Source organism: Schistocerca nitens, chromosome 5 (assembly GCF_023898315.1).
Source record: "Schistocerca nitens isolate TAMUIC-IGC-003100 chromosome 5, iqSchNite1.1, whole genome shotgun sequence".
Classification (NCBI taxonomy): domain Eukaryota; kingdom Metazoa; phylum Arthropoda; class Insecta; order Orthoptera; family Acrididae; genus Schistocerca; species Schistocerca nitens.
The window spans coordinates 69,898,609-69,911,691 of NC_064618.1; positions in this window are offsets into that span (position 1 = coordinate 69,898,609).

Below are 13,083 nucleotides of genomic sequence, written 5' to 3' on the forward strand. Positions count from 1 at the left end.
ATTATCGGATAAAGTAGCCGAACTTTCAGATCAGTTCACTAACTTATCTACGAGGGTAGATGATGATCTGAATGACACAACACCTGTAGCCTTCACTGACACAGAAGAGTATGAACAAATTAGAAAATTCAAACAAAATCAAAATCAAATTAATACGCAACACCAAAGAGAAATCCGCGAAGTACAAGATCAGCTGACACAGGTAATACAAGAATTACGTATTTCAGAGGACACTCGCGCCCCAATACGGGAAGAGGGACGTAGAAATACGGAACAGCCACAAAATAATAACTCAGGGCACTTCGGAAATTATGAAAGAAATTGGCAAGGTACACCGAATTTTGAGATGGAACCGCCGAAACGACGTAACAATGACCGGTATGCTACTCGCCGACACGATGATTTTGACTATAAGCTGTTCATTACTACACGTAAATTTAAAACATTTAAGAATTCTGCCAACGACATTCATCCACAAGCATGGCTCCATCAATTCTCTCATTGTTTTCCTCCCAACTGGTCGTTAGAACACAGATTAGAATTTATGTGTGGCTACTTAGAGAATGAACCAGCTGTAAGAATGCGATCGGTCATTCACGATTGCCACAGTGAAGGAGAATTTTACCATGCCTTCCTCTCCGCATACTGGTCTCAAGCCACACAAGACCGAGTAAAACATGGCATCATAATGATGAAACATTTCGAACAATCTGAATTCTCCAGTCTTGTGAAATATTTTGAAGACATGTTGCATAAGAATCAGTATCTTTCAAACCCATACAGCCCTTCAGAACTCATCCGCATTTGCTTAATGAAATTACCTGAACATTTACGGCATATTATTTTAGCAGGACGTTGTAAAGACGACATTGAAGCTTTTCAGGGACTGTTACAAGAACTGGAAATTGACACTGACAGTCGCGGGATGCGAAAACAGGAAAACAATCACTACAGGTCACATCCGTCACAATTCCGTGACGACAGAAATAATAACTGGACGCGACAAGGCTATTCTCACAACGCAAATCGTGACCAAAACAGACACCATCCGTATGACAACCGTTGGCAGAGTAGTAATAATTACAGGGAAAGATCACCTTTCCGCGGTAATGACTATCACAGAGATTACCTTAGAAACAGACAATATGGTAACCAGAACTATTATTATCAAGGGAGACAGAATACTTTCAGACGCAACAGTTCAGCGCGCAGTTACGATTCCGGGAGAAATTCTCCACCACATGACCGACAAACAAGAAACTATGTAAACTACCGACATAACGACAGACCTGAATTTCATCAGAACTGGCGGGATTATAACAGAGCTGGGCCCTCTCGGCAAGGCGAATTTGTAGAAGTTAGGTCTCCGAATCCCATTAACGACGCGTGCCAACAGAGAAGCAGACAATGACCCGCACCGCAGGCAGACACCTGCGCCGGCTGGCTCCGAGAAAAATAACATAGCGCTAACCTTGAGAAAAATTCCAGTATTCTTTACCGACGTATACCGCACGATAATTGTGTTCAGGTTGAAACTCTGCGTACTATGAAGAGTAAAGGATTTCACCACACTTCACACGTAAAACCGTTTATTCAGAGATAATGTGCTTTTTTAACTTGAGATTCTAATGCAACATTTTGGCTTACTTGAAAATACATTCTGAATTTAAAGTACTTTCTGTGAGATACCAGAGGACACAGTGGTTAGTTTATGTGACCGCTACATGATGTTATCACGACGCTACTAATGAGTGACAATTTACAATGTTGCTTTTGCGGTGTATCTGTTTTATATCTGCACAGTTTTCTGAATTCTTCTGGAAAGAAAAACATGTTTTAGTAGTAACTTTTGTGGTATATCAACAATGAGACAGCCTTTTTCGTGGCACAACAATACGTTACAGTACAGTACTTTCTTCATCACAACAATAAGCGTAATAACTACGAAATCTATATGCAAAGCACTTCACTTTTGTTTATGATGAGGTAAGTACATTGACTTCAGCAGAACTTAGCTTTCGGAGGACGATAACTACGAGACTTCCACAGAGACTATCTTACAACATGACGCACAGTTTAGCGCTACAGGACACGTATTTGAGTGATTAATTTTGTACTTAAAACATTTATTTTTAAAGATTTTTGAATTGCAAAGCAAGTTTTCCGTGATACATTTCATTCCATTGCTGTAATCTGTAACTCCTGAGGGTATAATTACATTAATCCTCAGAGGGGTACACGCTTACTTTGTGTATCATGTGTTTAGCACGCACAAGGAGCCCTAGCTAATATGGTATTTGCTTATACAACTTTACACATCGGTACCATATTTCTCTAACACAGAATTACACAGCTATCTGATTATTTACCTGAGAGAGACAAACATTTATTTTACAACATTAGTGACAGATGTTTACGTAATTACACCGTTGGATAACTTCACACTTACGAAATTGTATTTTGTCTGTACTTTGTCAACTGTTCATACTTTTTCAGAACCATTGTGATACTATGAGAGCGTTGAATGATGTATTTGGTATGAGATCATGATTTTTAAGGTACGTTTGAGGTAGATGACACTTTTGACATGAGAAGAGAATTTTTTTAGGTTTTGAAACTGTTGGAGGAAGCTACGACGATTTTGAGAGTTGACTGAGGTATTATGATGTCATTTTTACGACGACGATGTGTATTATGCTGTTGAGGTATGTTTGTGATTAATAAGCTAATGTTATATGAAGAATTTGATTATGCTATGTATCTAATGATGAAGTATTGAAGAAGCGTCGGGGACGTTTCATCAGTCATGTAAAATTATTCAGAGGGGAAGTTTCAGAGTAACTATGACTCTCTTAAGGTAGCCAAATGCCTCGTCACTCTGCGAAATTTATTTGAAACCTCGAGGATATCGTCGTTGCAGTAACTCAGACAACGTTAACGTGGACATGTTGTAGCATTTCGCTTCTGCACGAGTGGCCACAGCAAGAAGGATATAGAGAAAGGGCTTAAAAAAGTGGGAGCAGCTGCAGGAGTAACTATGTCTCGCTTAAAGTGATCAAATGCCTCGTCGCTCCGCGAAATTTATTTGAAATCTCGTGGAGCTTGTCGTTGGAATAATTGAGACAACGTTAAGGTGGACATGTAGTGGCATATCCCTTCTGAAGGACTGCCACAGTACGAATTAAAGAAAGGAAAATTTCAAAGAAGGGGAAGCAGCCGACAGCAGTAACTTTGACCCTCTTAAGGTACCCTAATGCCTCGTCACGCCCTGAAATTTATTTGAAAACTCTAGGAACTCATCGTTGTAATAACTCAGACAACGTTAAGCTGGACATGTTGTGGCATATTGCTTCTGCTGGAATGAACACAGAACGAATTAAAGAGCGGAAAGATTCAAAGAAGGGGGAGAAGCTGGCCGCAGTAACTATGACTCTCTTAAGGTAGCCAAATGCCTCGTTATCCGGCGAAGTACATTTGCTAACTCGAGAAACTCGTAGTGGGAGTAACTGTGACGACGTTCAGGTGGACATGTAGTTGCATATCGGGTCTGTAGGACTGGCCATAGCAAGAATGATAAAGGCCTAGCCATAGTAAGAATTATAAAGGCCTAAAGATGTGGGAGCAGCCGACACGAGTAACTATGACTCTCTTAAGGTAGCCAAATGCCTCGTCACTCTGCGAAATTTATTTGAAAACTCGAGGATATCGTCGTTGCAGTAACTCAGACAACGTTAACGTGGACATGTTGTAGCATTTCGCTTCTGCACGAGTGGCCATAGCAAGAAGGATATAGAGAAAGGGCTTAAAAAAGTGGGAGCAGCTGCAGGAGTAACTATGTCTCGCTTAAAGTGATCAAATGCCTCGTCGGTCCGCGAAATTTATTTGAAATCTCGTGGAGCTTGTCGTTGGAATAATTGAGACAACGTTAAGGTGGACATGTAGTGGCATATCCCTTCTGAAGGACTGCCACAGTACGAATTAAAGAAAGGAAAATTTCAAAGAAGGGGAAGCAGCCGACAGCAGTAACTTTGACCCTCTTGAGGTACCCTAATGCCTCGTCACGCCGTGAAATTTATTTGAAAACTCTAGGAACTCATCGTTGTAATAACTCAGACAACGTTAAGCTGGACATGTTGTGGCATATTGCTTCTGCTGGAATGAACACAGAACAAATTAAAGAGAGGAAAGATTCAAAGAAGGGGGAGAAGCTGGCCGCAGTAACTATGACTCTCTTAAGGGAGCCAAATGCCTCATTATCCGGCAAAGTACATTTGCTAACTCGAGAAACTCGTAGTGGGAGTAACTGTGACGACGTTCAGGTGGACATATAGTGGCATATCGGGTCTGTAGGACTGGCCATAGCAAGAATGATAAAGGCCTAGCCATAGTAAGAATGATAAAGGCCTTAAGATGTGGGAGCAGCCGACACGAGTACCTATGACTCTCTTAAGGAAGCCAAATGCCTCGTCACTCTGCGAAATTTATTTGAAAACTCGAGGATATCGTCGTTGCAGTAACTCAGACAACGTTAACGTGGACATGTAGTAGCATTTCGCTTCTGCACGAGTGGCCATAGCAAGAAGGATATAGAGAAAGGGCTTAAAAAAGTGGGAGCAGCTGCAGGAGTAACTATGTCTCGCTTAAAGTGATCAAATGCCTCGTCGCTCCGCGAAATTTATTTGAAATCTCGTGGAGCTTGTCGTTGGAATAATTGAGACAACGTTAAGGTGGACATGTAGTGGCATATCCCTTCTGAAGGACTGCCACAGTACGAATTAAAGAAAGGAAAATTTCAAAGAAGGGGAAGCAGCCGACAGCAGTAACTTTGACCCTGTTGAGGTACCCAAATGCCTCGTCACGCCGTGAAATTTATTTGAAAACTCTAGGAACTCATCGTTGTAATAACTCAGACAACGTTAAGCTGGACATGTTGTGGCATATTGCTTCTGCTGGAATGAACACAGAACGAATTAAAGAGAGGAAAGATTCAAAGAAGGGGGAGAAGCTGGCCGCAGTAACTATGACTCTCTTAAGGTAGCCAAATGCCTCGTTATCCGGTGAAGTACTTTTGCTAACTCGAGAAACTCGTAGTGGGAGTAACTGTGACGACGTTCAGGTGGACATATAGTGGCATATCGGGTCTGTAGGACTGGTCATAACAAGAATGATAAAGGACTAGCCATAGTAAGAATGATAAAGGCCTAAAGATGTGGGAGCAGCCGACACGAGTAACTATGACTCTCTTAAGGTACCCAAATGCCTCGTCACTCTGCGAAATTTATTTGAAAACTCGAGGATATCGTCGTTGCAGTAACTCAGACAACGTTAACGTGGACATGTTGTAGCATTTCGCTTCTGCACGAGTGGCCATAGCAAGAAGGATATAGAGAAAGGGCTTAAAAAAGTGGGAGCAGCTGCAGGAGTAACTATGTCTCGCTTAAAGTGATCAAATGCCTCGTCGCTCCGCGAAATATATTTGAAATCTCGTGGATCTTGTCGTTGGAATAATTGAGACAACGTTAAGGTGGACATGTAGTGGCATATCCCTTCTGAAGGACTGCCACAGTACGAATTAAAGAAAGGAAAATTTCAAAGAAGGGGAAGCAGCCGACAGCAGTAACTTTGACCCTCTTGAGGTACCCTAATGCCTCGTCACGCCGTGAAATTTATTTGAAAACTCTAGGAACTCATCGTTGTAATAACTCAGACAACGTTAAGCTGGACATGTTGTGGCATATTGGCTCTGCTGGAATGAACACAGAACGAATTAAAGAGAGGAAAGATTCAAAGAAGGGGGAGAAGCTGGCCGCAGTAACTATGACTCTCTTAAGGTAGCCAAATGCCTCGTTATCCGGCGAAGTACATTTGCTAACTCGAGAAACTCGTAGTGGGAGTAACTGTGACGACGTTCAGGTGGACATATAGTGGCATATCGGGTCTGTAGGACTGGCCATAGCAAGAATGATAAAGGCCTAGCCATAGTAAGAATGATAAAGGCCTAAAGATGTGGGAGCAGCCGACACGAGTAACTATGACTCTCTTAAGGTAGCCAAATGCCTCGTCACTCTGCGAAATTTATTTGAAAACTCGAGGATATCGTCGTTGCAGTAACTCAGACAACGTTAACGTGGACATGTTGTAGCATTTCGCTTCTGCACGAGTGGCCATAGCAAGAAGGATATAGAGAAAGGGCTTAAAAAAGTGGGAGCAGCTGCAGGAGTAACTATGTCTCGCTTAAAGTGATCAAATGCCTCGTCGCTCCGCGAAATTTATTTGAAATCTCGTGGAGCTTGTCGTTGGAATAATTGAGACAACGTTAAGGTGGACATGTAGTGGCATATCCCTTCTGAAGGACTGCCACAGTACGAATTAAAGAAAGGAAAATTTCAAAGAAGGGGAAGCAGCCGACAGCAGTAACTTTGGCCCTCTTAAGGTACCCTAATTCCTCGTCACGCCGTGAAATTTATTTGAAAACTCTAGGAACTCATCGTTGTAATAACTCAGACAACGTTAAGCTGGACATGTTGTGGCATATTGCCTCTGCTGGAATGAACACAGAACGAATTAAAGAGAGGAAAGATTCAAAGAAGGGGGAGAAGCTGGCCGCAGTAACTATGACTCTCTTAAGGGAGCCAAATGCCTCGTTATCCGGCGAAGTACATTTGCTAACTCGAGAAACTCGTAGTGGGAGTAACTGTGACGACGTTCAGGTGGACATATAGTGGCATATCGGGTCTGTAGGACTGGCCATAGCAAGAATGATAAAGGCCTAGCCATAGTAAGAATGATAAAGGCCTAAAGATGTGGGAGCAGCCGACACGAGTAACTATGACTCTCTTAAGGTAGCCAAATACCTCGTCACTCTGCGAAATGTATTTGAAAACTCGAGGATATCGTCGTTGCAGTAACTCAGACAACGTTAACGTGGACATGTAGTAGCATTTCGCTTCTGCACGAGTGGCCATAGCAAGAAGGATATAGAGAAAGGGCTTAAAAAAGTGGGAGCAGCTGCAGGAGTAACTATGTCTCGCTTAAAGTGATCAAATGCCTCGTCGCTCCGCGAAATTTATTTGAAATCTCGTGGAGCTTGTCGTTGAAATAATTGAGACAACGTTAAGGTGGACATGTAGTGGCATATCCCTTCTGAAGGACTGCCACAGTACGAATTAAAGAAAGGAAAATTTCAAAGAAGGGGAAGCAGCCGACAGCAGTAACTTTGACCCTCTTGAGGTACCCTAATGCCTCGTCACGCCGTGAAATTTATTTGAAAACTCTAGGAACTCATCGTTGTAATAACTCAGACAACGTTAAGCTGGACATGTTGTGGCATATTGGCTCTGCTGGAATGAACACAGAACGAATTAAAGAGAGGAAAGATTCAAAGAAGGGGGAGAAGCTGGCCGCAGTAACTATGACTCTCTTAAGGTAGCCAAATGCCTCGTTATCCGGCGAAGTACATTTGCTAACTCGAGAAACTCGTAGTGGGAGTAACTGTGACGACGTTCAGGTGGACATATAGTGGCATATCGGGTCTGTAGGACTGGCCATAGCAAGAATGATAAAGGCCTAGCCATAGTAAGAATGATAAAGGCCTAAAGATGTGGGAGCAGCCGACACGAGTAACTATGACTCTCTTAAGGTAGCCAAATGCCTCGTCACTCTGCGAAATTTATTTGAAAACTCGAGGATATCGTCGTTGCAGTAACTCAGACAACGTTAACGTGGACATGTTGTAGCATTTCGCTTCTGCACGAGTGGCCATAGCAAGAAGGATATAGAGAAAGGGCTTAAAAAAGTGGGAGCAGCTGCAGGAGTAACGATGTCTCGCTTAAAGTGATCAAATGCCTCGTCGCTCCGCGAAATTTATTTGAAATCTCGTGGAGCTTGTCGTTGGAATAATTGAGACAACGTTAAGGTGGACATGTAGTGGCATATCCCTTCTGAAGGACTGCCACAGTACGAATTAAAGAAAGGAAAATTTCAAAGAAGGGGAAGCAGCCGACAGCAGTAACTTTGGCCCTCTTAAGGTACCCTAATGCCTCGTCACGCCGTGAAATTTATTTGAAAACTCTAGGAACTCATCGTTGTAATAACTCAGACAACGTTAAGCTGGACATGTTGTGGCATATTGCCTCTGCTGGAATGAACACAGAACGAATTAAAGAGAGGAAAGATTCAAAGAAGGGGGAGAAGCTGGCCGCAGTAACTATGACTCTCTTAAGGGAGCCAAATGCCTCGTTATCCGGCGAAGTACATTTGCTAACTCGAGAAACTCGTAGTGGGAGTAACTGTGACGACGTTCAGGTGGACATATAGTGGCATATCGGGTCTGTAGGACTGGCCATAGCAAGAATGATAAAGGCCTAGCCATAGTAAGAATGATAAAGGCCTAAAGATGTGGGAGCAGCCGACACGAGTAACTATGACTCTCTTAAGGTAGCCAAATACCTCGTCACTCTGCGAAATGTATTTGAAAACTCGAGGATATCGTCGTTGCAGTAACTCAGACAACGTTAACGTGGACATGTAGTAGCATTTCGCTTCTGCACGAGTGGCCATAGCAAGAAGGATATAGAGAAAGGGCTTAAAAAAGTGGGAGCAGCTGCAGGAGTAACTATGTCTCGCTTAAAGTGATCAAATGCCTCGTCGCTCCGCGAAATTTATTTGAAATCTCGTGGAGCTTGTCGTTGAAATAATTGAGACAACGTTAAGGTGGACATGTAGTGGCATATCCCTTCTGAAGGACTGCCACAGTACGAATTAAAGAAAGGAAAATTTCAAAGAAGGGGAAGCAGCCGACAGCAGTAACTTTGACCCTGTTGAGGTACCCTAATGCCTCGTCACGCCGTGAAATTTATTTGAAAACTCTAGGAACTCATCGTTGTAATAACTCAGACAACGTTAAGCTGGACATGTTGTGGCATATTGCTTCTGCTGGAATGAACACAGAACGAATTAAAGAGAGGAAAGATTCAAAGAAGGGGGAGAAGCTGGCCGCAGTAACTATGACTCTCTTAAGGGAGCCAAATGCCTCGTTATCCGGCGAAGTACATTTGCTAACTCGAGAAACTCGTAGTGGGAGTAACTGTGACGACGTTCAGGTGGACATATAGTGGCATATCGGGTCTGTAGGACTGGCCATAGCAAGAATGATAAAGGCCTAGCCATAGTAAGATTGATAAAGGCCTAAAGATGTGGGAGCAGCCGACACGAGTAACTATGACTCTCTTAAGGTAGCCAAATGCCTCGTCACTCTGCGAAATTTATTTGAAAACTCGAGGATATCGTCGTTGCAGTAACTCAGACAACGTTAACGTGGACATGTTGTAGCATTTCGCTTCTGCACGAGTGGCCATAGCAAGAAGGATATAGAGAAAGGGCTTAAAAAAGTGGGAGCAGCTGCAGGAGTAACTATGTCTCGCTTAAAGTGATCAAATGCCTCGTCGCTCCGCGAAATTTATTTGAAATCTCGTGGAGCTTGTCGTTGGAATAATTGAGACAACGTTAAGGTGGACATGTAGTGGCATATCCCTTCTGAAGGACTGCCACAGTACGAATTAAAGAAAGGAAAATTTCAAAGAAGGGGAAGCAGCCGACAGCAGTAACTTTGACCCTCTTAAGGTACCCTAATGCCTCGTCACGCCGTGAAATTTATTTGAAAACTCTAGGAACTCATCGTTGTAATAACTCAGACAACGTTAAGCTGGACATGTTGTGGCATATTGCTTCTGCTGGAATGAACACAGAACGAATTAAAGAGAGGAAAGATTCAAAGAAGGGGGAGAAGCTGGCCGCAGTAACTATGACTCTCTTAAGGTAGCCAAATGCCTCGTTATCCGGCGAAGTGCATTTGCTAACTCGAGAAACTCGTAGTCGGAGTAACTGTGACGAAGTTCAGGTGGACATATAGTAGCATATCGGGTCTGTAGGACTGGCCATAGCAAGAATGATAAAGGCCCAGCCATAGGAAGAATGATAAAGGCCTAAAGATGTGGGAGCAGCAGACACGAGTAACTATGACTCTCTTAAGGTAGCCAAATGCCTCGTCACTCTGCGAAATTTATTTGAAAACTCGAGGATATCGTCGTTGCAGTAACTCAGACAACGTTAACGTGGACATGTTGTAGCATTTCGCTTCTGCACGAGTGGCCATAGCAAGAAGGATATAGAGAAAGGGATTAAAAAAGTGGGAGCAGCTGCAGGAGTAACTATGTCTCGCTTAAAGTGATCAAATGCCTCGTCGCTCCGCGAAATTTATTTGAAATCTCGTGGAGCTTGTCGTTGGAATAATTGAGACAACGTTAAGGTGGACATGTAGTGGCATATCCCTTCTGAAGGACTGCCACAGTACGAATTAAAGAAAGGAAAATTTCAAAGAAGGGGAAGCAGCCGACAGCAGTAACTTTGACCCTCTTAAGGTACCCTAATGCCTCGTCACGCCGTGAAATTTATTTGAAAACTCTAGGAACTCATCGTTGTAATAACTCAGACAACGTTAAGCTGGACATGTTGTGGCATATTGCTTCTGCTGGAATGAACACAGAACGAATTAAAGGGAGGAAAGATTCAAAGAAGGGGGAGAAGCTGGCCGGAGTAACTATGACTCTCTTAAGGTAGCCAAATGCCTCGTTATCCGGCGAAGTACATTTGCTAACTCGAGAAACTCGTAGTGGGAGTAACTGTGACGACGTTCAGGTGGACATATAGTGGCATATCGGGTCTGTAGGACTGGCCATAGCAAGAATGATAAAGGCCTAGCCATAGTAAGAATGATAAAGGCCTAAAGATGTGGGAGCAGCCGACACGAGTAACTATGACTCTCTTAAGGTAGCCAAATGCCTCGTCACTCTGCGAAATTTATTTGAAAACTCGAGGATATCGTCGTTGCAGTAACTCAGACAACGTTAACGTGGAAATGTTGTAGCATTTCGCTTCTGCACGAGTGGCCATAGCAAGAAGGATATAGAGAAAGGGCTTAAAAAAGTGGGAGCAGCTGCAGGAGTAACTATGTCTCGCTTAAAGTGATCAAATGCCTCGTCGCTCCGCGAAATTTATTTGAAATCTCGTGGAGCTTGTCGTTGGAATAATTGAGACAACGTTAAGGTGGACATGTAGTGGCATATCCCTTCTGAAGGACTGCCACAGTACGAATTAAAGAAAGGAAAATTTCAAAGAAGGGGAAGCAGCCGACAGCAGTAACTTTGACCCTCTTAAGGTACCCTAATGCCTCGTCACGCCGTGAAATTTATTTGAAAACTCTAGGAACTCATCGTTGTAATAACTCAGACAACGTTAAGCTGGACATGTTGTGGCATATTGCTTCTGCTGGAATGAACACAGAACGAATTAAAGAGAGGAAAGATTCAAAGAAGGGGGAGAAGCTGGCCGCAGTTACTATGACTCTCTTAAGGGAGCCAAATGCCTCGTTATCCGGCGAAGTGCATTTGCTAACTCGAGAAACTCGTAGTGGGAGTAACTGTGACGACGTTCAGGTGGACATATAGTGGCATATCGGGTCTGTAGGACTGGCCATAGCAAGAATGATAAAGGCCCAGCCATAGGAAGAATGATAAAGGCCTAAAGATGTGGGAGCAGCAGACACGAGTAACTATGACTCTCTTAAGGTAGCAAAATGCCTTGTCACTCTGCGAAATTTATTTGAAAACTCGAGGATATCGTCGTTGCAGTAACTCAGACAACGTTAACGTGGACATGTTGTAGCATTTCGCTTCTGCACGAGTGGCCATAGCAAGAAGGATATAGAGAAAGGGCTTAAAAAAGTGGGAGCAGCTGCAGGAGTAACTATGTCTCGCTTAAAGTGATCAAATGCCTCGTCGCTCCGCGAAATTTATTTGAAATCTCGTGGAGCTTGTCGTTGGAATAATTGAGACAACGTTAAGGTGGACATGTAGTGGCATATCCCTTCTGAAGGACTGCCACAGTACGAATTAAAGAAAGGAAAATTTCAAAGAAGGGGAAGCAGCCGACAGCAGTAACTTTGACCCTCTTAAGGTACCCTAATGCCTCGTCACGCCGTGAAATTTATTTGAAAACTCTAGGAACTCATCGTTGTAATAACTCAGACAACGTTAAGCTGGACATGTTGTGGCATATTGCTTCTGCTGGAATGAACACAGAACGAATTAAAGAGAGGAAAGATTCAAAGAAGGGGGAGAAGCTGGCCGCAGTAACTATGACTCTCTTAAGGTAGCCAAATGCCTCGTTATCCGGCGAAGTGCATTTGCTAACTCGAGAAACTCGTAGTCGGAGTAACTGTGACGACGTTCAGGTGGACATATAGTAGCATATCGGGTCTGTAGGACTGGCCATAGCAAGAATGATAAAGGCCCAGCCATAGGAAGAATGATAAAGGCCTAAAGATGTGGGAGCAGCAGACACGAGTAACTATGACTCTCTTAAGGTAGCCAAATGCCTCGTCACTCTGCGAAATTTATTTGAAAACTCGAGGATATCGTCGTTGCAGTAACTCAGACAACGTTAACGTGGACATGTTGTAGCATTTCGCTTCTGCACGAGTGGCCATAGCAAGAAGGATATAGAGAAAGGGCTTAAAAAAGTGGGAGCAGCTGCAGGAGTAACTATGTCTCGCTTAAAGTGATCAAATGCCTCGTCGCTCCGCGAAATTTATTTGAAATCTCGTGGAGCTTGTCGTTGGAATAATTGAGACAACGTTAAGGTGGACATGTAGTGGCATATCCCTTCTGAAGGACTGCCACAGTACGAATTAAAGAAAGGAAAATTTCAAAGAAGGGGAAGCAGCCGACAGCAGTAACTTTGACCCTCTTAAGGTACCCTAATGCCTCGTCACGCCGTGAAATTTATTTGAAAACTCTAGGAACTCATCGTTGTAATAACTCAGACAACGTTAAGCTGGACATGTTGTGGCATATTGCTTCTGCTGGAATGAACACAGAACGAATTAAAGAGAGGAAAGATTCAAAGAAGGGGGAGAAGCTGGCCGCAGTAACTATGACTCTCTTAAGGTAGCCAAATGCCTCGTTATCCGGCGAAGTACATTTGCTAACTCGAGAAACTCGTAGTGGGAGTAACTGTGACGACGTT